We start from the raw sequence: 23,389 nt of genomic DNA, 5'->3' as shown, positions 1-23,389 counted from the left end.
ATATTGCTTTTTTGTCATTCTATTAAATAGATCCTTATCACACACTATAATGATCAGATTTTAATGAGTTAGGTAAAGGGCAACCTTGTTAGATATTAAACTTTGCTTTCTCAGAAAATTATTTTGATACCCTTAGGCTTTTTATTGACCTTCTCTTCACTATTCTTGCATCAATTCAGGCAGAAATAAAACTCAATAGGTTTGCAACTTTGACAACGTCAATCATAAACCATTCATTTGTTCAAATCTTGACTATTCCAATGCACTTCTGACAATTCTCCAAGTTCTACCTTACAGAATCTCATGGTTATCCAAAGCTCTGCTTGTTATTTCATAACTCAGACCAGCTCCCATTCATTAATTACTCCTTTGTTCAACCATTTCCCAGCTAAAAATGTGTTGCTGGAAAAGAGCAGCAGGTCAGGCAGCATCCAAGGAGCAGGAGAATCAATGTTTCGGGCATGAGCCCTTCTTCAGGAACTGAAGAAAGGCTCATGCCCGAAACGTCGATTCTCCTGCTCCTTGGATGCTGCCTGACCTGCTGCGCTTTTCCAGCAACACATTTTCAGCTCTGATCTCCAGCACCTGCAGTCCTCACTTTCTCCTCAACCATTTCCCAGTTAAGCACATTCAATTTAAAATTGGCATCCTGTTGACCACCTTATTTCTGTAATTTCCATTGATTCCACAACCTTCTAAGATATTTGCTTTTCTTTAATTCTGGCCCGTTGAGAGTTCTGGAATTGTTCCTTCAATTTTGGTAGTTGTGCCTTCAGTTGCCCAGAACTCAGTCTCTACAATTCCCTTGCTACATCTATTCCTCACTCTACCTTGTTTTCCTCCTTGCCTCACTACTCAAAATTCCATCCCCTTGATCAAGATTTTAGTAGTTTCGATCAGAGTGGTGCTGGAAAAAGCACAGCAGGTCAGGCAGCATCCGAGGAGCAGGAAAATCGACGTTTCGGGCAAAAGCCCTTCATCCTGATATCGATTTTCCTGGTCCTCGGATGCTGCCTGACCTCCTGTGCTTTTCCAGCACCATTCTGATCTAAACTCTGGTTTTCAGCATCTGCAGTCCTCACTTTTGCCCTCAAGGTTTTAGTAATCTAGCTCAATATCTCATGTAGCTCGGGGACATATTTGGTTTTAAAAATCTCTTGTGTGAATATTTCATTACACTTTATGTGCAATATATGTAATTGTTGAAGTCGTTATTTTAAAATTCTTTGCAGTCTTGGCCCTCCATTTTCAGAAGGAAAAATCAGTAAAACTAGAGAAGAAAACAATTTCTCCAATTTGTTAAGTATATTTCAAAATGCACGTCCAATATAACAAGTGCACTTATTTCTGAGTATTTTTTTAAGCTCGTTTTTCTTCTGGGCATCGCTGTAATCTGCTTTAGCCCTAACATTGTCTGTGATACCTCAGGGTCTCTAGCCTGACGAGCATCCTTGATTTTAAATTGTTCCACCATTAAAACCTGTACCTTCAACTACCTAGGTCCTGGGTATTGGATTTCTCTCTCAATCTCTTATGAACTATCAAAATCACACAGAATATATGTTTCTGTATATCTAACATTATAATCTTGAATTTTGTTTCTAAGCAGGTATTTATCCAACTAATTTTCCAAATTGTTATTCAATGCAGCATTATCTGCTCCTGCAAAGATTTCTTTTTGAAAGCTCCTAAAAAAATCTAATCTTCCATCTTGCTTGAGGCTTATTAATTCTTTTTACTAAATCCCTTGTTGTCACTTCACAGTTTAAGATAAATGGCTTTCTTATATCTTTATTATCTTTGCATATCAGCATTTTAAAAATCTGAATCACATCTTCCCTCAACCTTGTTTCCTGCTGTGAAAATTAGTTCTGTTCTGGAATTCTCTCTTCATGATCAACCCTAATTCCCACCAGAATGAGGTTATCTGTCTGCACTCTTTTCCAGGAGCACTTTAATGACTTTTCATAGGCAAGGTACACAAACCCGAACACAATATTCTAAATGTGGCCTCACTGCAGGCTACGTAAAGTCAGTATCACTGGCTTCAATTTAAACTAAATATCTTGAGAATTATTTTGGTACTTAATTGAACTCATAGTTGAGAGAATCATGTTGACTGGAGGAATAGTTAGTAATCACACAGACATCTTCTCGTCCAATTTAGCATGTTTTATGTTCTTTATTTTAGTGTACAGTTCATTTACTCTTATTAAAGATACATTTATGTAATAGACCAGAAATTGATTATTATGCATTTTATATTTTCCATGGGCACATATTTTATTGCTATTACACATTTTCTATTCTGCATAATGTACACCTTGTTTGGTTATGATCAGTATAAAGAGCAGGACAACAGACTACGATGATGAAAGGTCATTGACTTGGAATATTGGTCAGGATTTTCTGAAGGTTCCAAACTCAGAATTCGACCCTGGAGAGCTGCTGGGCCCAAGCAGACCAGCAGCAGCTCACTAGCCTCAGCAGTGCCACTGAAAATGGAGTTCACTTGGGAGTCACGTAGGATGCCTGGGGACTACAGCAGACAAAAAACAAGATTTGAAATAATCAAAAGGCCTGTTGTTGGAGTTGAAATCACTGGGGCCCTAAAGGCTGCTTTCTGTTTCTTGGTTGCGTAGTTACATAAACCCTTCAGCCCTCTGAGCGAATGCTGGGAGGCTCCTCATGCAGAGGCGAGTCAAACTGCTGACAGAAAGCTGCCAACCTCATCATTAACGGTGGGGAGGAGTTACGAGCTGGTAAAAGTCTTCCTGTTAATTCTGTTTCTCCATCCATAGTCGACACCTGAGCTATTAAATATATCCAGACATTTTTCTTGTATAATTACACTAATTTTGATGTCATGCAGTTGGTGGGATTCTTGCTCTTTAGTTGTGTGTTCTGTGGCCTATTCCATTGGCAGGGCTTTAGGGGCCCAATGGACATGGGAACAGAGGAGGAGGAAATAGCACCACTAGCAGGCATACCAGTTTTATGTTGTCATTCCAGTCACTGGTGATTTTACTTGGGCTGAGAGGAAGTAGGCACTTAAAATTTGTCTGCAGAATCAGGAAAATTAATCCTGTTAACAAGTTCATTGAGGCCTTGTTAAAGAATCATAGAGTCATAGTGATGTACAGCACAGGAACAGACCCTTCGGTCCAAACCGTCCATGCTGACCAGATATCCTAACCTAATCTAGTACCATTTGCCAGCACTTGGCCCATATCCCTCCCAAGCCATCCAGATGCCTTTTAAATGCTGTAATTATCCCAGCCTCCATTACTTCACCAAGCAGCTCATTCTATACACACACCACTCTCTGTATGTAAAAGTTGCCCCTTAGGTCCCTTTTAATGTTTTCCCTCTCACCCTAAACCTAACACAGGTGTGTACAGACAACAGGGAGGCTGCTCCGTGGGAACATGGACAATACAGACAGTCAGCAGCCTCTTTGTATCAAGAGTCCCTAAGTAGAAAGTGTTCAGCTTTCAGCATTATCATGAATGCAGCCATGAAGAAGACTGGGGATGGGATTACAATTCTTAAATACTGGCTCCAATGGCAATGAGGATCCACATTCCTTGTAACTGAGGCAGGGCCATGGGCAGAGGAGAGGTTCAAAGGACTGGAACGCAATATAAGCTGTAGTCTCAGCTGAGGATCTACTGCAGAAAAAGGACATGTCAGAAAACCAGTGCCACAAGTGTTTGTACCTATGCAGGCCAGTCATCATAGTTTTCTCATCACTGAAGACCTTACATTTTGCAGTACTGTCTGCCAAGTAGCCATCAATATCGATGCGGCCTTGATCATCTTTGACTTTGACTCTGAATGTGGATCTTGGTGGTCTCTTGAGAGCTCCCAATTAAAGAGCACCTTCAAAATTTCTTCCAAATGTTATTGTTTCAAATGCTTGTCTTTTGGCATCACATCTGTACTCAAGATTTTCCAGTGGACAATGTCCAACATTTCAGAAAATGGGGAAGGCACCTTACGTCACATGGGTGCCATTCTTACCCATGGCTCCCCCGAAGTTCAAGATGATAACAGAGTAAGGACAGTCTTCAGAAAGTTACAGGATGATGAGTTGTGATTTACTGACAAGTATGAATTTACAAAGCCAATTATTATATTTTTGGTTGCCATTGTTTAGGCACCAGGGATCACAGCAAACTTGGAGAAGACAGAACTATCAAGATATTTCCAACAGTTTACAGAAATTGTGAACCAGTTAGGAAAATTCTTAATCTGTGAAAATCTTGTTAATAGCCTTTCAGACAACTTTCAAAGTAATATCAAGTGTGGTGTTTGAATAAGCATCAACAGCACTCGTTTGATTGAACCAAAATGAGCTCATGTCATCTAAGGCCCTTGCACATTATGATCTGGACCGTCCACTGTAGTAGGAATGGATACATCATCCAAATGTTTGGAAGAAATCTCATTCCAGGTTGAACGTGATGGAAGCAGTTGGCCAGTCTACTATGCTTCCAGATCTTTCTCTACCACGGAACAATGTTATGTCATCATTGAGAAAAACACTCACAGGAAGTTGAACATGCAAGAAATTCTCTGACCTAATGAAGACTCACAGCAAGCCATTGATAAAATGGCTTATTATACACAAAGGGGGACACAAGATCGAGACATTATGGTTGCAGCTGATGTGGTAAGACATATTCACAGAGTTTGTACACAGAAAGCACTAAACTACTGCTGGCACTTTATCAAATATCCCCATCAACAGCCCAAACAAGGAAGATGAAATGTTTGTTCAAATAGTCTAGGTCTGTTAACCACTATTAACCTCTCATTATTAGCCGGTCACAAAGAGATTGCAAGAATTTCACGAGGGTCATTTACTTGATGATGAATGTTTGCAGATCCACATGTTCTGCCTTGAAAGCTAGTCAGAGTATGCATCCTGTTCTGTGCCAGTACTTTTGAACAAGCTATCACATTACTATTAATGGCCTTTTAGTCAATAGTGACAGATTGGTGTCAAACGAGCTCTTGATCTGGACACCTTCCAGAAGATCCAGGGAGACATTAGCTAGCCAGAGAGACTTTGGCTATTTCCAAATGCTGTGTCAGGCTACAACATTCTGTACATTGGTCTGGTATCTCTCATTCCCTCACAGACCTGGTCTCCAATTGCACCAATTTGCTGCTTGCAGACAAGAGTCCAAAAACCTCCTTCTTGCCAGTTAGGCTGTAGGAACATATTACATTGCTCCACTCATGTTTCTCATTTTTAGTCAACAACTGTTCCTGAAGAATCAATGTTGAGAAGCTCAAATCAATGCACCTCACGGATTGTAATAGTCTCTTTGAAGATCACATTGCCAACACATGGAATCCCAAATATATTTGTCTCTGACAATGGGCCACAATTTATCAGTGAATGTTTCCAATCCTTTTCAGCCTGCTCTGAATAGCACGTAACATTGTTCAAAGGAATAGGGGTGCCTTGATTTAATTAAAACAGAAGGCAAGTAACAGATGGTATGCACACCCTGATCCTAACTGTGACAACACAGCCACTATTGTCTGAGATAAAGGGCTGAAGATGCTCAGAGAGCAATTTGACAAGTACCCACCTCCCAGAACCTCAAAAGGAACTCAGTACAAACTCAGGGGGATTGGTGAAACCATCTGGCAAATTTACTCTGTAAAGCATACAGATTTCAGGATGGGGCAGTGAAGGTGAGAGGGATATGGATTTAGATTAAATGGTCGATGGGGCAACTATTTAAGGGGCGATGCAGACTAAGGATTAACTAAACATTTATTCTATTAATAACTATTTAGCACATGCATGCAGATGGAGCTGTAATAGTTATGTCACGACAAGTGGAAATTACCTGTCCTCTCTTACAATCTCTTGTTAAGTTTTATAAAGTCTATAATGTTCACCAAATCAATTGTAGACCTGAACTCAGCACAACAGCATGAGAAGGGCCTCAAATTAAGCATTGAAGTGAGGGGCAACATTGAGATAGGTGTTAGGTCTCTGTCTCTTTTTGCTCCCTGACTCCTATATTTCTCCTTTTAAAAATGGCAGCCACAAAAAGGGTTTCCATGGTGCTTTAAATGGGACCCATACTTGCAGAATCTGTCTCCGTTATGCAGTACTATTGCTAATTGGTCTTCAAATCTACCTTCCCTAAATTAGCAATTCTCCTCCATGAAAACAATGGACTGAGACTCCCTCCACTCAACAACCAGAAACTGCCCAAACATAAATAATCCAATCTGAGAGGGAAAATTCAATCCGAGACCTAGGCATAGAAATAACAACTGACAAGTGCAGTGCCAATCAATTTCAGATGACTTGTAAAATATCTCATGCCACCATTCAAACAGCAGTAAAGAGTTCTGATTGGTTCCTGGCCAATATTTATTCCTCAATCAACATCCTAAAAATAGATAATTTGGTTATCATATTTCTGAGAATTTGCTATGTGAAAATTGACTACAATATTTCCAATATCACACTTCAAAAGCTTGAAAAAGATGTTTGCTTGCTGAGGTCATGAAGATGCTATATAAGTAAAAGTCTTTATCATGTTATACTAGAGATTCAAATGCAGACATCATCAGCTTCCCCGTCTACAATATATGTGGAATTCCATGAAGTACACTTATTTCCTGAAATGCCAACACACACTGCTGTGGGCAAAACATCCTGCTATGAGTGTGATTTGGTAGAATCTACTGTTCTGCTATTAAAAACACCTTAGCATGCAATGGATACAAGTGGCCAATTGGCTGGCTCTGTGACTCATCAGACTACACTATCATCCAGATATGCAGCTCATCCAGATATGTGCAAAAAATTCTGAACTTTAAGTCAAGCCTTTCAGGAATTTGCCACTCTTCTCAGGAGCTGATTCTTAGGAGAATTCTTGACATGCTGCATTATCCCAAATATTCTGTAAGATGATTGATTACTAATTCAATAACTAGCTTGTTGTTTTCTCATTCACTCTGGTAAGTTGGAATGCTCCACATTAAATTAATTTTTAGAAGAGAAAATTATTGAATTATTGTTTGTGAAACGGTGTTCAAATAGGTATTTAAAGGGGTATGGATGTCAGTGTGATAATTACTGGGGCTATATGTAGAAAATCTATACCTTGGTTATGTAAAACCTGGTGTACTGAGACCACAGAGAAAAACTGGATGATGACGCTAAAAGCATTAGGGCTGAAGTCACTGTCGTTTCTGCTGACAATTATATAATAAGGTTACCATTACATAAGCTATCCAGTGTCATGATCATGTATCATGCTAATTCTATTCTTTTTGAATCTTGTGAAAAGAGTTTGCAACTGCAATATCAAAAGAAAAGATCCAAGTTTCATAAAAAAATAACCTTTAATTGGGGTTTATATAACATATTGCTCATTCATCCTGGGACCTGAATTTGGTATCAGGCCAGACAATTAGAATGGAAACCTTCTGTCTGTTGATTATGTGGATCATGAGTAAAATAAACTTCTAAAGGTCTCAGACTGGGTTCTACTTAGTCCATATGCTGCAGGAAAATGTTCTCAACTTGCTGCTAATTGGTACGAGGTCAGCATTGCTAACACCTACAGTTTGGCAAAGGATATTGTGATGCTGTGCTTCAATCTTTCCTATTTGGGCTCTCACTAGTGCACATTGTCAAGGGCCATTCCACGGAAAACACCATGTTGGCTATGAACTGAAACAATCTAAGAGAAAGCTTCCCCAGTAAACAATAATCCTTATTTAGAAACAGTCCTCTGGAAAAATACAAAATATCTCATCTCGAATTATTGAAAACCATGTCGAGTCATAGAGTCATACAGCATGGAAACAAACTCTTCAGTCCAACTCATTCATATCAACCAGATATCCCAATCTGATTTAGTCCCATTTGCCAGTATTTGTCCCATATTTCTCTAAACTCTTCCTGGTCACATACCTATTTCAAGGAACTATGCACTTGCATCCTTTGTTCGGCAATAGTCTCAGGACCCTACTATTAACTGAATAGGTCCTGCCCTGATTTGCCTTACCAAAATGCAATACTTCTAAATTAAACTCCACCAGCTACTCCACAGCCCATTGACCCATTTGATTAAAGTCCTCTTGTACTCTGAGATGATTTTCTTCACTATCCAGCACACCAAATATTTTGGTGTCATCTGAAAACTTACTACCCATATCTCCTATGTTCACATCCAAATCATTTATATAAACGATGAAAAGCAGTGGACCCAGCACTGATCCTTAAGGCATACCACTGGTTCTAGGCCTCAAGTCTGAAAAACCACCACCCTCTGTCTCCTACCTTCAAGCCAATTTTGAATCCAATTGGCTAGCTCCCATGGATGCCATGTGATCTAACCTTACAAATCATCTACCATGCAGAACCTTGTTGAACACTTTGCTGAAGCCCATATAGACAATATCTACTACAGTCTTCATCAATCTTCTTTGCCACCTCTTCAAAAAAATTCAGTCAAGTTATTGAGATATTATTTCCTTTGTATAAAGCCATGCTGACTATCCTTAATCACTCCTTGCCTTTCCAAATGCATGTAAATCCTGTCCCTCAGAATCCCCTCCAACAACTTACCCACCCCCCGACATAAAGCTCACCAGTCTATAGTTTCCTGGCTTTTGCTTACAGCCTTTCTTATAATGGCACCACATTAGCCAACCTCCAGTTTTCCAAAATCTTACTTGTGGCGATTGATGATACAAATATCTCAGCAAGAGGCCCAGCAATCTCTTCCCTAGTTTCCCACAGGTTCTGGGAAACAGCTGACCTGGTATATTATGGATTAAGTTATGAAACAACTAAGAAGTGAGAAAAATTAAATTTCCAGATTATTTATCTTCACTTAAAATGACATTAAAATACAGCAGCTTTTTTGAAACTAATACAGGGGAGAAATTGGATCCAGATAGAAACCATTTTTGAAATCCCTCAGATGGAGGCAGCACATAAACTTCATGCCAGCTACTAATTTAAATGATTGTTTCAGAGTGTTAGGTGGCTGCTGAAAGTCTCTATCCCTTAGAAAGTATTTGTGCAAGCAAGCATCACTTAGAACTAAAATAAATATAAAGAACATTTTGGAAATTTGAAATAAAAACAGACGTACTGGAGAAACAACAGGTCTGGCAGCATCTGTGGAGAGAAAAGAGAGTTAACATTTTGAGTCCAATGAAAAATAACTACCAAGGTGATGAATTAGTAGTCCTCCATGTTGAACAACACTTGGATGAAGCACTAACAGTGGCAAGAGTATAGAATGTACTCTGGGTGAGAGATTTCAATGTGCACCATCTAGAATAGGTCAACAGCAATACTGATCGAGCTGGTCAGGTTCTAAAGGACGTTACTGCTAGACTGGGTCTGTGGCATGTGATGAGGGGACCAACAAGAGGGAAAAACATATTTGACCTCATTTTTACCTATCTACCAGCTGCAGATGCTTTTGCCCATTATTGTATCAGTAAGAGTGATCATTGCACAGTCATTGTGGAGACAAAGTCCTGTGGCACAATAAATGGGACAGACCTCAAGCAGATTAGCAACTCCATGAGGTGTTGTGGGCCATTACCAGCAGCAGAATTATACTCCAACACAATCTGTAACTTTATGGCCTGATATATTCCCCATTCAACCATTACAATCAAGACAAGGGATTAACACTGGTTTAATGGAGAGTGCACAATGGCAAGTCAGGAGCATACCGAAAAATGAAATGTCAACCTGGTGAAGTTACCAAACAGAACTACTTATATGCGAATAGCATAAACAGCAAGTGATAGAGTGAAGTGATCCCATCATAATCAAATGAGATCTAAGCTCTGCAGTTGTGAATGAATTTGGACAATTAAGCGACTCACTGGAGAAAGAAGCTCCACAAATATCTCCATCCTCAATGATGGAAGAGCTCAGCAGCACATCAGTGCAAAGGATAAGGGGTGACACGGTGGCTCAGTGTTTAGCAGTGCTGTCTCACAGCCCAGGGACCCAGGTTCAATTTCACCCTTGGGTAACTGTCTGGATGGAGTTTGCACAGTTTCCCTATGTCTGTGTGGGTTTTCTCCCACAGTCCAAAGATGTGCTGTTTAGGTGGATTTGCCACGCTAAATTGCTCATATTGTCCTGTGATGTGCAAACTAGGTGGATTAACCATGGCAAATGCATGGTTACAGGGATAGAAGGATGGGCCTGAGAGGGATACATTTCGGGGAGGGTGATGTGGACTCGATGGGCCGAATGCTCTGCTTATCGACTGTAGGGATTCTATGATCTATAAGGCTGAAGAATTCACAACAATCTTCAGCCAGAAGTACTAAATGGATGATCCATCTCAGCCTCCTCCAATGTTCCCTAGCATAACGTATGTTAGAAGGATGATACCGTCACTTCAGAAGTTATGTCCTGAGGAGGGATTGTACAAATTAGGCCCTCTCTTGAATTTAGAAGATTAAGTGGTGGTCTGTTCAAAGTCTTCAGCTACTTCCCCTTTATGCGTGCACATTAACCAGCAGTTTTATTTCCCAGGACTAAATGTTTACTGAAGCTAAGTATAGATCATTGTCTGAGGTAGAAATTACTGAAAGAAAGTTTGGGAATGAAGAGTGATAGGGAGTAGCGGACAAAGGGATAAGGATTGATTTTATGCTGATAAGAGGATAAATCCTGTGATTGCTGATCAAAGTGAGAGGTGGAGAGTGAACCGCAATGATGGTTGGAGCAATTGTTTCCAGCCATCTATATAATGAGAGGTGGGAAATGCGTGACCTTGAAACACAAACTGCTCAATGTGTGGGAGAGCATGGTGGCCTTCTTACTCTCTGCTCAGTGTTGTGGAGGGAGGATAACTATTATATACTCCATGACGTTAGATTTATCAAGCGTCCCCTGATTGTCCAGGATTCTGGGGATAGAATATTAATTTCCTAGGCTCAAGATGTAGTGGACAGTGAAGATGGTTACCTCAGAGTACAATGGGATCTTGATCAGATGGGTCAATGGTCCAAGGAGCCGCAGATGGAACTTATCCTAGATAAATTGCAGTGCTGCATTTTGGAAAGGCAAATCAAGGCAAGACTTTTACACTTAATGGTAAGGTCCTGGGGAGTGTAGCTGAACAAAGAGACCTCAGAGTGCAGGTTCATTATTCCGTGAAAGTGGAGTCACAAGTGTACAGGATAGTGAAGAAGGTATTTGATATGCTTTCCTTTATTGGTCAGAGCATTGAGTGTAGGAATTGGGAGGTCATGTTGCAGCTGTACAGGACATTGATTAGGCCACTTTTGAAATATTGTGTGCAATTCTGGTCTCCCTTCTATTAGAAGGATGTTGTGAAACATGAAAGGGTTCAGAAAAGATTTACAAGGATGTTGCCAGGGTTGGAGGATTTGAGCTGTAGGGAGAGGCTGAATAAGCTGGGTCTGTTTTCCTTGGAGCATTGGAGGCTGAGGGGTGACATTATAGATGTTTATAAAATCTTGAGGGGCATGGATAGGGTAAATAGACAAGGTCTTTACCCTGGGGTGGGAAAGTTCAGAACTAGACGGCATAGGTTTAGGGCGAGAGGGGAAAAAATTAAAAGGGACCTAAGGGGCAACTTTTTCATACAAAGGGCGGTGTGTGTGTGTGTGAAATGAGCTGCTAGATGAAGTGATGGAGCCTGGTACAATTACAACATTTAAAAGGCATTTGGATGGCTATATGAATAGAAAGTGTTGAGAGGGATATGGGCCAAGTGCTGGCAAATGGGACTAAATTACGCTAGGAATCTAATCAGTATGGATGAATTGGACCGAAGGGTCCGTTCCCATTCTGTACATCCCTATGACTCTGAAACTTTAAATGCTAAAGCCTGGGGATAAAATCTTTACATATGGTATTTACATGCCTAATAATGTTTTTTTAAATCTGTGAAGTCTTTACACTGAAGTGCATAGGCCCTTTAATTTTCTTTGCACAACTTCAAGTGTGTGTTAACTCAAGGGAAGCAATTTGTGTTCACTTATGCAGGAATTTCAAGGTTGCTGCATGTTTATGCAGCTTAGAAAGAATATTGCTGCTTGCAAGAAATATTTCCTGCTCCTCCCTTCCTCTTTCAGAGTTCTAAAGGGACCTTTCCCTCCCCCATACACTGGTCTACTCCTCAAATATCCTGAAACATCATGCCCATCCCATAGTAACATCCTGTGCAAACCAAGGGAAGCAATTATTGTGGACCAGTCCAAACCCCTTCAAAATCTGTCAAGGAGATAGGGTAGACCCTACGTTTTTGTTTTATTTTAAAGGCAAATGCCATGCATTGCATTCTGGGTGAAATTTGATTGGTTAAACTACGGGCTTGAAACAGAATTATGCCCCTTTATTCAAACACTTTAGTTAAAATACAGACAAAATAAACATAAAAGAATTGTTTTAACTGTAACTCTATTGAAATACTTAAACTACTTATTAACTGTTCCAGTATACTAACATCCCATAAATACCCTTGGCAAAGGTAAATTCATTAAAATAAATTTTCATATGCAACTCTCGCAGCAGATAGAGAACCAAAGCTTTTAGCTGTAAGGGAGAGAGGAAGAAGAGCTTTTATCTCAGCTTCAAGACCCTAGCAACAGTTACTGGAAGCTGAACTAAAAATCCAATTATATGGAGCTTCACCCCACCCATTCAGGCTGCTTCTATTGTTCCAAATTTAAAAAAAATCAATGCCTCACAATTTGTTTATATTATTGGCTTGAAGTAGACCAGTCATGTCTCTCTGTCTCAACCTCTCTTAATGAAAGAAAAAGGATAAAATACACTTCTTAAAGCCATAGCATCATTATACAACATCTTCCCTTTTATTTCTTCCTTTGTATGTCCAGGGCACCAAACACTTCTTCAGCATCAAGCAATTATTAATTTGCATTGCCTGCTAATGATTTTTAAAATTCATTCATGGATTTATGGTGTTGCTGGTTGAGCCAACATTTATTGCTCATTTCTAGTTTCCCTTGAGAGGGTCACGGTGAACTGCAATTTATTTGCTATGGGTAGATCCTCAATGACACTGGGAGGGAGGTTGAGAGTGTTGACCCAGCGACACTGAAGAAACAGTGATATATTTTCAAATCAGGATGATGAGTAGCTTGAAGGGGACTGTGCAGATATTGTGTTCCCATATATCAATAGACAATAGGTGCAGGAATAGGCCATTTGGCGCTTCAAGACAGCACCACCATTCATTATGATCATGGCTAATCATCCACAATCAGTATCCTATTCCTGCCTTATCCCATAACCCTTGATTCCACTATCTTTAAGAGTTCTCAAGAAAGAGACTTGGCCTCCACTGCCTTCTGGGGCAGAGCATTCCATACACCCACCACTCTCTGGGTGAAGAAGTTTCTCCTCAACTCTGTTCTAAATGGCCTACACCTTATTTTTAAACTGTGTCATCTGGTTCTGGACTCATCCATCAGTGGAAACATGCTTCCTGCCTCCAGTGTCCAATTCTTTAATAATCTTATAAGTCTCAATCAGATTTCCTAAACACAAGTGTAAACAAGCCCAGTCGCTCTAATCTTTCAACATATGATAGTCCCGCCATTCTGGGAATTGATCTCGTGAACCTACGCTGCACTTCCTCAATAGCCAGAATGTCCTTCCTCAAATTTGGGGACCAAAACTGCACACAGTACTCCAGGTGCGGTCTCACCAGGGCCCTGTACAGCTGCAGAAGGACCTCTTTGTTCCTATACTCAATTCCTCTTGTTATGAAGGCCAGCATGCCATTAGACTTCTTCACTGCCTGCTGTATCTGCATGCTTGCTTCCATTGACTGATGTACAAGAACACCAAGATCTCAGTGTACTTTGCCTTTACATAACTTGACTCCATTTCGATAGTAATCTGCCTTCCTGTTCTTGCCACCAAAATGGATGACCTTACATTTACCTACATTAAACTGTATCTGCCATGCATCCATCACTTAGCCTGTTCAAGTCACCCTGTATTCTCATAACATCCTCCTCACATTTCACCCTGCCACCCAGCTTTGTATCATCAACAAATTTGCTAATATTACTTTTAATGCCTTCATCTATATCATTGATGTATATTGTAAACAGCTGCGGTCACAGCACCGAACCTTGTGGTACCCCACTGGTCAGCGCCAGCAATTCCGAAAGGGACCCATTTATCACTACTCTTTGCTTCCTGTCAGTCAGCCAATTTTCAATTCAAGTCAGTACCTTGCCCCCAATACCATGTACGCTAACTTTGCTCACTAATCTCCTATGTGGGACCTTATCAAAGGCTTTCTGGAAGTCCAGGTACACTACATCCACTGGCTCTCCCTTGTCTATCTTCATAGTTACATCCTCAAAAAATATCTGCTGCCCTTGTCTACCTGAATGGTAATGGTCATAGATTTGGAACATGTGGTCGAATAATTCTTGGTGAAATTCTTTCAGATAGTACACACTGCTGCTACTGAGCATTGGTAGTGATAGAACAGAATATTTGTGTAAGTGATGGCAGTCAAGCAGCCTGCTTGGTCCTGGGTGATGTCACACATCTTGAGTGGAAGCTGCAATCATCCAGGTAAGTGGGGAATATGTCCTCACACTCTTGTCTTCTGTCTTGTAGATTGTGGACAAGAGGTGATTTACTTACTGCAGGAGTTCTAACCTCTGACCTGATTTAGAACATAGAACATAGAACAGTACAGCACAGAACAGGCCCTTCAGCCCACGATGTTGTGCTGACCACTGATCCTCGTGTATGCAACCTTAAATTTATGTGACCACATGCATGTCCAGTAGTCTCTTAAATGTCCCCAATGACCTTGCTTCCACAACTGCTGTTAGCAACGCATTCCATGCTCTCACAACTCTCTGTATAAAGAACCCGCCTCTGACATCCCCTCTATACTTTCCTCCAACCAGCTTAAAACTATGACCCGTCGTGTTAGTCATTTCTGCCCTGGCAAATAGTCTCTGGCTATCGACTCTATCTATGCCTCTCATTATCTTGTATACCTCAATTAGGTCCCATCTCCTCCTCCTCCTTTTCTCCAATGAAAAAAGTCCGAGCTCAGTCAACCTCTCTTCATAAGATAAGCCCTCCAGTCCAGGCAGCATCCTGGTAAACCTCCTCTGAACCCTCTCCAAAGTATCTACATCTTTCCTATAACAGGCGACCAGAACTGGACGCAGTATTCCAAGTGCGGTCTAACCAAAGTTTTATAGAGCTGCAACAAGATCTCACGACTCTTAAACTCAATACCCCTGTTAATGAAACATCATATGCTTTCTTAACAACCCTGTCCATTGGGTGGCCATTTTAAGGGATCTATGTACTTGCACACCAAGATCCCTCTGTTCCTCCACACTGCCAAGAATCCTATTCTTAATCCTGTACTCAGCTTTCAAATTCGACCTTCCAAAATGCATCACCTCGCATTTATCCAGGTTGAACTCCATCTGCCACCTCTCAGCCCATCTCTGCATCCTGTCAATGTCCCGTTGCAGCCGACAACAGCCCTCTATACTGTCAACGACACCTCCAACCTTTGTGTCATCTGCAAACTTGCTGACCCATCCTTCAATCCCCTCATCCAAGTCATTAATAAAAATTACAAACAGTAGAGGCCCAAGGACAGAGCCCTGTGGAACACCACTCACCACAGACTTCCAGGCAGAATATTTTCCTTCTACTACCACTCGCTGTCTTCTGTTGGCCAGCCAATTCTGTATCCAGACAGCTAAGTTCCCCTGTATTCCATTCCTCCTGACCTTCTGAATGAGCCTACCATGGGGAACCTTATCAAATGCCTTGCCGAAGTCCATATACACCACATCCACAGCTCGACCCTCATGAACTTTTCTAGTCACATCTTCAAAGAACTCGATAAGGTTTGTGAGGCATGACCTGCCCCTCACAAAGCCGTGTTGACTGCATTTAATCAAGCCATGCTCTTCCAGATGATCATAAATCCTATCCCTCAGAATCCTTTCTAACACCTTGCAGACGATAGACGTGAGACTTACTGGTCTGTAATTGCCGGGGATTTCCCTATTTCCTTTCTCAAAGAGAGGAATTACATTTGCTTCTCTCCAGTCCTCAGGTGGAGAGTCCTCTCCAGTGGAGAGTGAGGATGAAAAGATCTTCGTAAGTGGTGAAGCAATTGCATTTCTTGTTTCCCAAAGCAGCTGAGGACAAATCTGGTCCGGGCCTGGCGACTTGTCAATCTTAATGTTTGACAAAATTTTCAGCACATCAGCTTCCTCTATCTCTATCCATTCCAGCATGCACACCTGCTCTTCAAAGGTTTCATTCACTACAAAGTTCGCTTCTTTCATAAAGACAGAAGCAAAAAACTCATTTAGGGCTTCCCTTACCTCCTCAGACTCCACACACAAATTCCCTATGCTATCCCTGATCAGCCCTACTCTTTCTTTGACCATTCTCTTATTCCTCACATAAGTGTAAAATGTTTTTGTGTTCTCCCTAATCCGTTCTGCTAAGCCTTTCTCGTGCCCCCTCCTGGCTCTCCTCAGACCATTTTTGAGCTCCTTTGTTGCCTGCCTGTAATCCTCTAGAGCTGAGCTTGACCCTAGCTTCCTCCACCTTATGTAAGCTACCTTTTTCCTTTTGACGAGAAGCTCCACTGCTCTCGTCATCCAAGGTTCCTTTATCTTACCACTTCTTGCCTGTCTCAGAGGGACATATTTATTCATCACTTGCAACAACTGTTCCTTAAACAATCTCCACATGTCTATAGTGCCTTTACCATGGAACAATTACTCCCAATCCATGCTTCCTAACTCACGTCTAATCGCATCATAGATTCCTCTTCCCTAATTAAAGATCCTCCCATTTTGCCTAATCCTCTCCTTCTCCATCGCTATGTAGAATGTGAGGCAGTTGTGGTCACTATCACTAAAATGCTCTCCCACCACAAGATCTGATACCTGCCCCGGCTCGTTTCCGAGCACTAAGTCTAGAATGGCCTCTCCCCTCGTTGGCTTGTCAACATACTGAGTTAGGAAACCCTCCTGAACACACCTTACAAAAACAGCTCCATTTAAATCTTCTGCTCGAAGGAGGTTCCAATCAATATTGGGAAAGTTACAACATTACAACAACCCTACTACGTCCACACTTTTCCAAAATCTGCCGACCTATGCTTTCTTCAACCTCCCTGCTGCTATTGGGGGGCCTGTAGTAAACCCCTAATGAGGTGACTGCTCCCTTGCTGTTCCTAATTTCCACCCATACTGACTCAGTAGACAGATCTTCCTCGACAATGGAAGCTTCTGTAGCTGTGATACCCTCTCTGATTAGTAGTGCTACACCCCCTCCTCTTTTTCCCCCCTCCCTATTCTTTTTAAATGTTCTAAACCCTGGAACATGCAGCAACCATTCCTGCCCCTGTGAAACCCATGTCTCTGTTATGGCCACAACATCATAGCACCAGGTACTGATCCATGCTCTAAGTTCATCACTTTATTCCTAATACCCCTTGCGTTAAAGCAAACACACTTTAACTGATCCCTTGGTTCCTTCCCAGGAAAATCCTTCCCACTAGCTGGTCTATGTCTTGCTATTGCCTCATCTTCATCAACTCTCACCTCCCAGTATACAGCTCAGGTTCCCACCCCCCTGCCATACTAGTTTAAACCCTCTCAAACTACTCGAGCAAACCTTCCACCCAGGACATTGGTCCCCTTCCAGTTCAGATGCAACCCGTCCTTCTTGTACAGGTCCCACCTTCCCCAGAAGGCATCCCAATTATCTACATATCTGAAGCCCTCCCTCCTACACCAGCTGCGCAGCCACGTGTTAAGCTGCGCCCACTCCCTGTTCCTCGCCTCGCTATCTCGTGGCACTGATAGTAAACTAGAGAACACTACTCTGTTCGTCCTGCTTTGCAGCTTCCATCCTAACTCCCTGAAATCACTTTATGGCCAAAGTATTGACATATATTTTTAATCAACCTGTCCAGACATGTTGTAACACACATCTGGAGCAGGTGGCACTTTAGCCTGCAAGCACTGATCTTTGAGTTTCAAGATTAGGAGGGAATAGCAAAGGCATGTGGAATGTTTGCCTTCATTTCAAAGGGAATCCTGAATGAAAATAGGGTGGTTTTGCTAAAATCAGACAAGGCACTAGTCAGCCCATAGCTGGAATACTGTGAGCAGTTTTGAACCTCTTACCTAAGGAAGGATATACTGGTATTGGAAGTAGTCTAAAGATGGTAGTCTAGGCTGATACCAGGTACGGAGGGACAGGCTTGTGAGGAGAGATTGAGTAGACTGGACTTGAATTCATTGAACTTTAGAAAAATGAGAGGTAACCTTATTGAAACATGGAAGGGGCTTGATAGAATAGATGTGGAAATGTTATTTCCTCTTAGGGGACAGTCTTGGACCAGAGGGCATAATCTCAGAATCAGGAGTCAATCATTTAATAGAGACGAGGGGGATTTTCTTTTCCTCTAAGGGTAGTGAATCTGTGGAATTATATATCAGGGGACTGTAAAGATTGGGTCATTAACTATAATCAAGATTGAGACAGATTCTAATCGTAAGAGAATGATAGATTATGGAGTTAAAGTAGAAAAATGAAGCTAGGGTGATCAAATCAGCCATGATCTCATTGAATAGTGGAGCAGAATTGCTGGTTTGATTGGCCTATGTCTGCTTATGGTCTAATGGTCTTAAAACACTCCTTGTCCTCATCCACCTTCAGAAATTAAAGCAAGTTAGTTAGGCATAATTTTCCGTCAATGAATCCATGAATTCTCTGAATTAACTTAGATTTTTCCATGCGATTATTGATTTTTATCTTGAATAACTGTTTCTGGAAGTCTCAGCAGTACTAAAATTGAACTGACTGACCATCAAAATTAAACTCACTGGTCTGTAATGGTTGGGCCTATCTTTATAACCTTTTTTGAAGCATGTTGAGAGTTAACCTCCTTTTTAGTTATCAAATAAATGTGTTTGAATATATGGAATAGAATCTGGTTGATACCATTATTGTGGGAGCCAAGCTTCAGCACAATCATCATAACAGGAAGGAGCAGCAAAGGTAATGAACAGAAACTGGTGGCAAATGAAATTTCCTGTTAAATAACTGAGTCATAGAAACCTTCAAAATTTTAAATATTTACACAACACTGTTTATTGAAGCTGTACTAATGACTGTGTATGTCATATCATACAAGTCTTCTCATTTGCCATTTCTTTTCAAATAAAAAAGCTTATTATAAAAAATCAAAAAAATGAAAAGTACATTCCACTATCCATCTAGAAATACATCAGTTGGCGATAAATTTATCTGACATTTTATCACCAAATAAAATGAATAATTATTTAGATTTACAAATACTTTTGTTCATAGTGATATATGACAAAACGATATAGTAAAATCTGTGTTCAACATCCAAGGGAACATTCTGAAGTAGTCGGAAAGAATTTCAGCACCATAAACTCTTCAGAAAAATAGGAATGGACAATATTAGGCAAAAATCTCAAGTAGGATGTAAGAATAGCCTGGCGTGAGTGTTGAATTTATTAAATTTCACTTCTCAAAATGTTTTAGCGATGGCCAGGAACGTGACCACAATCAGAATAAGAAATTTAAGGCTACATGTTGCCATAAGGTAAAAGATCATGAACAACAAGATTAAGATCAAAAATTAATTCTGAGTGTCTGACAAAATGATTGATCTTCTGGAATCCTTCCGTGAACCTTTGACAAGCAAGTGATAACCTTTGAATTTTCTGTGTATGAGAAATTAGAAGGTTGTGATGATCTGTAAATTAATCAAAGTTTAATTGCAAGTAATGGAAGATGTTCTGATGTCAGAATTACTGGCTGGGAAATAGTTGTCCTGATAATATAACATCAATATTTTCTACTTGTGTGGATGTCATCTGTGGATGTTTGTTAACCTGCTCAAGACCAGGACCTATACTAAACAATGTTCTCCTCTCAAGAACTAAATCACCTGAGAGTAACTGTGCCAGACACAGTTGCCACGTTACGTAGCAAAAGTACCCTGTGAGAAAAGCTGCAAGTAGAAAGCATTTGAGGTCTATTATGAGCATTCAAAGCTGCTTTAATTAATGGAGTTAGCATAAATAATGCAGTGATTACATTAAAGGATCTTGCAAAATAAGAGATCAAAGTATATTACATCGGTTCCTAGAATATAATCCCATTTCAGATGCAGTAACAGACCATATTAAAGGTTTGAGGTTGTGTAGCACGAAGCCATTAGTCTGTCACTGGAGCTCAGACAACCTGACAATAGATTTAGTCTAAGGCACCTTCTGGTGGATAATTATGTGGCCATTTCTATTTCAACAGTTACTGTGAAGTATCCAATTTCCTTTCTCTTTTCAGATCCTCCTTTAGAGGCTCTGTGTGTCTGTTGCATACCTGCATGTGACTTACAAATGCATAAAGAAAGTCATAAGGACTTCTTCAGTGGTTATTTATTCTATAAATTCACATTGGTCAGTTTCAAAGTAAACTAGTATGGACGTTTCCAAATAAAATCAATGAAATGTTATTTGCATGTGGAGGGGAAATCCAAGTAAACTAAAAAGGTGTTAAATTATTCCATTAAGCAATAACTAGAAATTTTAGATAATATATATCCCAAACGATTGAGATACAACTTGCAGAAAGATAAATATTCATTTAATCTCTTGTCTGTCAGTAGGCAAAAGAATTAAAGCTAAGTGTGTTGGAGGACTAAGAAAACTTGAAGCAATATAAAGGCTCCTTTTGATCACGTGCAGAATTATTGCATTTTTTAACTCAAAGTATTGTTTATTCAGAGAAATATTATGATGTAGATAATCTTCAGAATCCCTGGACAGAGTTTATGCCTGTGACATTTGCTGGTGCATAAAAGATAGATGTACTTCCAGCTTCTTTGGAAGGATCCCTTTTACGAGGATGCCATTCACTCAAAATGCCCAACTGCCTAGACTCATTACCATGGCAACAGATAAAGAAAGATTTTGAGGTAGTCAAAAGTGTCAGTCAATGCTGATTGAGCAGCATCAATGTTGACAACTCTGGCATTTGGGCCAGGACACATTTCTGAAGCAGTCTCTAATGGCTAGAGACAGTGATAAAGGTCACTGCATTGTCAGAAGGAACACAACTTTGAGCAGGACCAGACTTGCTGTTAGGGTTTGTGCTCTGTCCAATGTCAATAATATAGATTAATTTTTAAAAACGCGTGACTGTGATTTTCATCGAAACTATTTTTTTAAACATTAAAGTTACTAATGTGGATCGATCAATTCACACTGAGGCTAATCAAATCAACTCTAATCCACACAACCAAGTCTGGTTACTGAAAGGAACTCTTTCGATTTTTTAGTCTGACTGATATTCAGACTGTTACAATAGTGCCACGAAAAGCAGTGATTCTCTTGGTTTCAAATAGTATTGAAGCCTGACAGCAAAAACTGCATGTCAGGTGCAATCACATTGTTCTTGCCTAGTTATCTCAGGTGATCTATCATTTCTCTCACCAAAGGACATAATGCTGATTTTGTCCCTGTGATTCCCTCTAAATTTAGTATTCCATTCTTCCTTTGCTGGTTTTGCTGAAGGCTCGATATTTCTAATTTGTGCTTCAAATCAAGTGTAATATTTCGATATTGAATTGTTCACAATGTACCTTTTCAAAATATGCATTCTTTGAAGTCTATGCTGTGACAAATTCTTGAATCTGGCTACAAGTGATACTGAGCACTATTTCGATAAACTATAAAATACTGCAGGGAGAAAGTGAGGACAGCAGATGCTGGAGATCAGAGCTGAAAATGTGTTGCTGGAAAAGCGCAGCAGGTCAGGCAGCATCCAAGGAACAGGAGAATCGACGTTTCGGACATGAGCCCTTCTTCAGGAATTCCTGAAGAAGGGCTCATGCCCGAAACGTCAATTCTCCTGCCCCTTAGATGCTGCCTGACCTGCTGCGCATTTCCAGCAACACATTTTCAGCTATAAAATACTGCAGTACCAGATATGTAAATATAAAACTCCTCCCCTTGAAGCACTTGAAAAAAAAATCAGCAGCATAAAAATCATTGCTGGATTGTTGTTGCATGACTAATTTCACCACCTTCCATTATCACAATGGGGTTCTTCTCAGTTTGAATGACAGTTCCTTGTAGTTGGAGGCTCTGTCTTGTGAATTCTAATGGTCATTTTGTTATGGGATTAAAGGAATTTAAATGTTTAGCCTATGAGAGAGTTTTTTTTTTAAATACTGCATTCTTCAATAGGCACTTAAGATTTTTTTTATATTAACATGGGCCCTGAGGTCTGCCTATGGTGGATACTAGTGTGTTGGCATTGTATGTGTTAAATGGATGATGGGTATGAGTTCACACTAAGTTGGCATAGGAGTTATAATGGGAGTAAGCAGAGGGGCATAGGTTGGCATAAGGGTACGAAGCCATATGATGGCATGATTGTGGCATGGAGTGTGTGGGTTTGGGGTGATAGGGTATGAGGTCTGGAGGAACTATTTTATGTTAGAGTTCATGAAAAAAAAGTTGATAAAGTGTTGATACGCTGTGTCCTTCCACCCACCCAGCCAACTTTCACACCTGGCAATCTCTGCATTGTTTCCAGTGTCACCCCCCCATGACTCTAAGAATCCAGTGCTCCTCCTGGAATGAAAATTACAACTTGCAGGACACATTCCCCTAAGTTATGTTTGCAGAGCCAAGATACGTCCCAATGGTACACTCTTAACCTGGGAGCAAAATGTCACGTCATTGTGTCAAATTGCGACCATAATGAAAGTCACTGTAAGATGTCAAATGGGAAAATAAGGTCCGCAGTTTCTGAAAATTTCAGTAGACATATTAACCCCATTGTGAGCTTTGTAAATCACAATTATGCTGAACGTAACCCCCGATTTTTACTGCAGTCTGATCAAAATCAATGTGCCAATGGGAGCAAAGGGATTTTCAATCTGACCTTAACATCCACAGGCTTCAGGACAGTTGGTTTGAAACTATGATGCTAATAAATACTCAGATATTGCTAGTGGAAAGTACACACATGAATATTGGGAAAATGTGTCATTTTAGGCTTGAATTATACATCTACTTTCTGTAAATGGTTAATACATGCAACCCTGTGTCATTCCCAGACCCCTAGCATGGTATGGATGTATTGATGTATTGCATAAATCTGAGGTTCCATTCATCTCAAATTTGCTAACTTTACAAAACTTCGAATAGAGAAAAAAAATTAAAATCACTTTTGATTCTAATTTACTTAAATTATACAATTTTTAGTTATTCCAAATTAACTAATTTT

General features: G+C 40.3%; 1 long non-coding RNA gene across 1 annotated transcript in view; it reads left to right on the top strand.

Annotated features, from left to right (window-relative positions):
- Positions 1 to 23,389, top strand: part of LOC122549298 (uncharacterized) — a 59,150-nt gene that overhangs the window by 29,004 nt on the left and 6,757 nt on the right. The gene's annotated exons all lie outside the window — the stretch shown is intronic.

The sequence above is a fragment of the Chiloscyllium plagiosum genome, unplaced genomic scaffold (assembly GCF_037043375.1).
Source record: "Chiloscyllium plagiosum isolate Xiang-an unplaced genomic scaffold, Cpla_swu_hap1 HiC_scaffold_4, whole genome shotgun sequence".
Taxonomy (NCBI): Eukaryota; Metazoa; Chordata; class Chondrichthyes; order Orectolobiformes; family Hemiscylliidae; genus Chiloscyllium; species Chiloscyllium plagiosum.
This window is presented reverse-complemented; position numbering and strand designations above follow the sequence as displayed.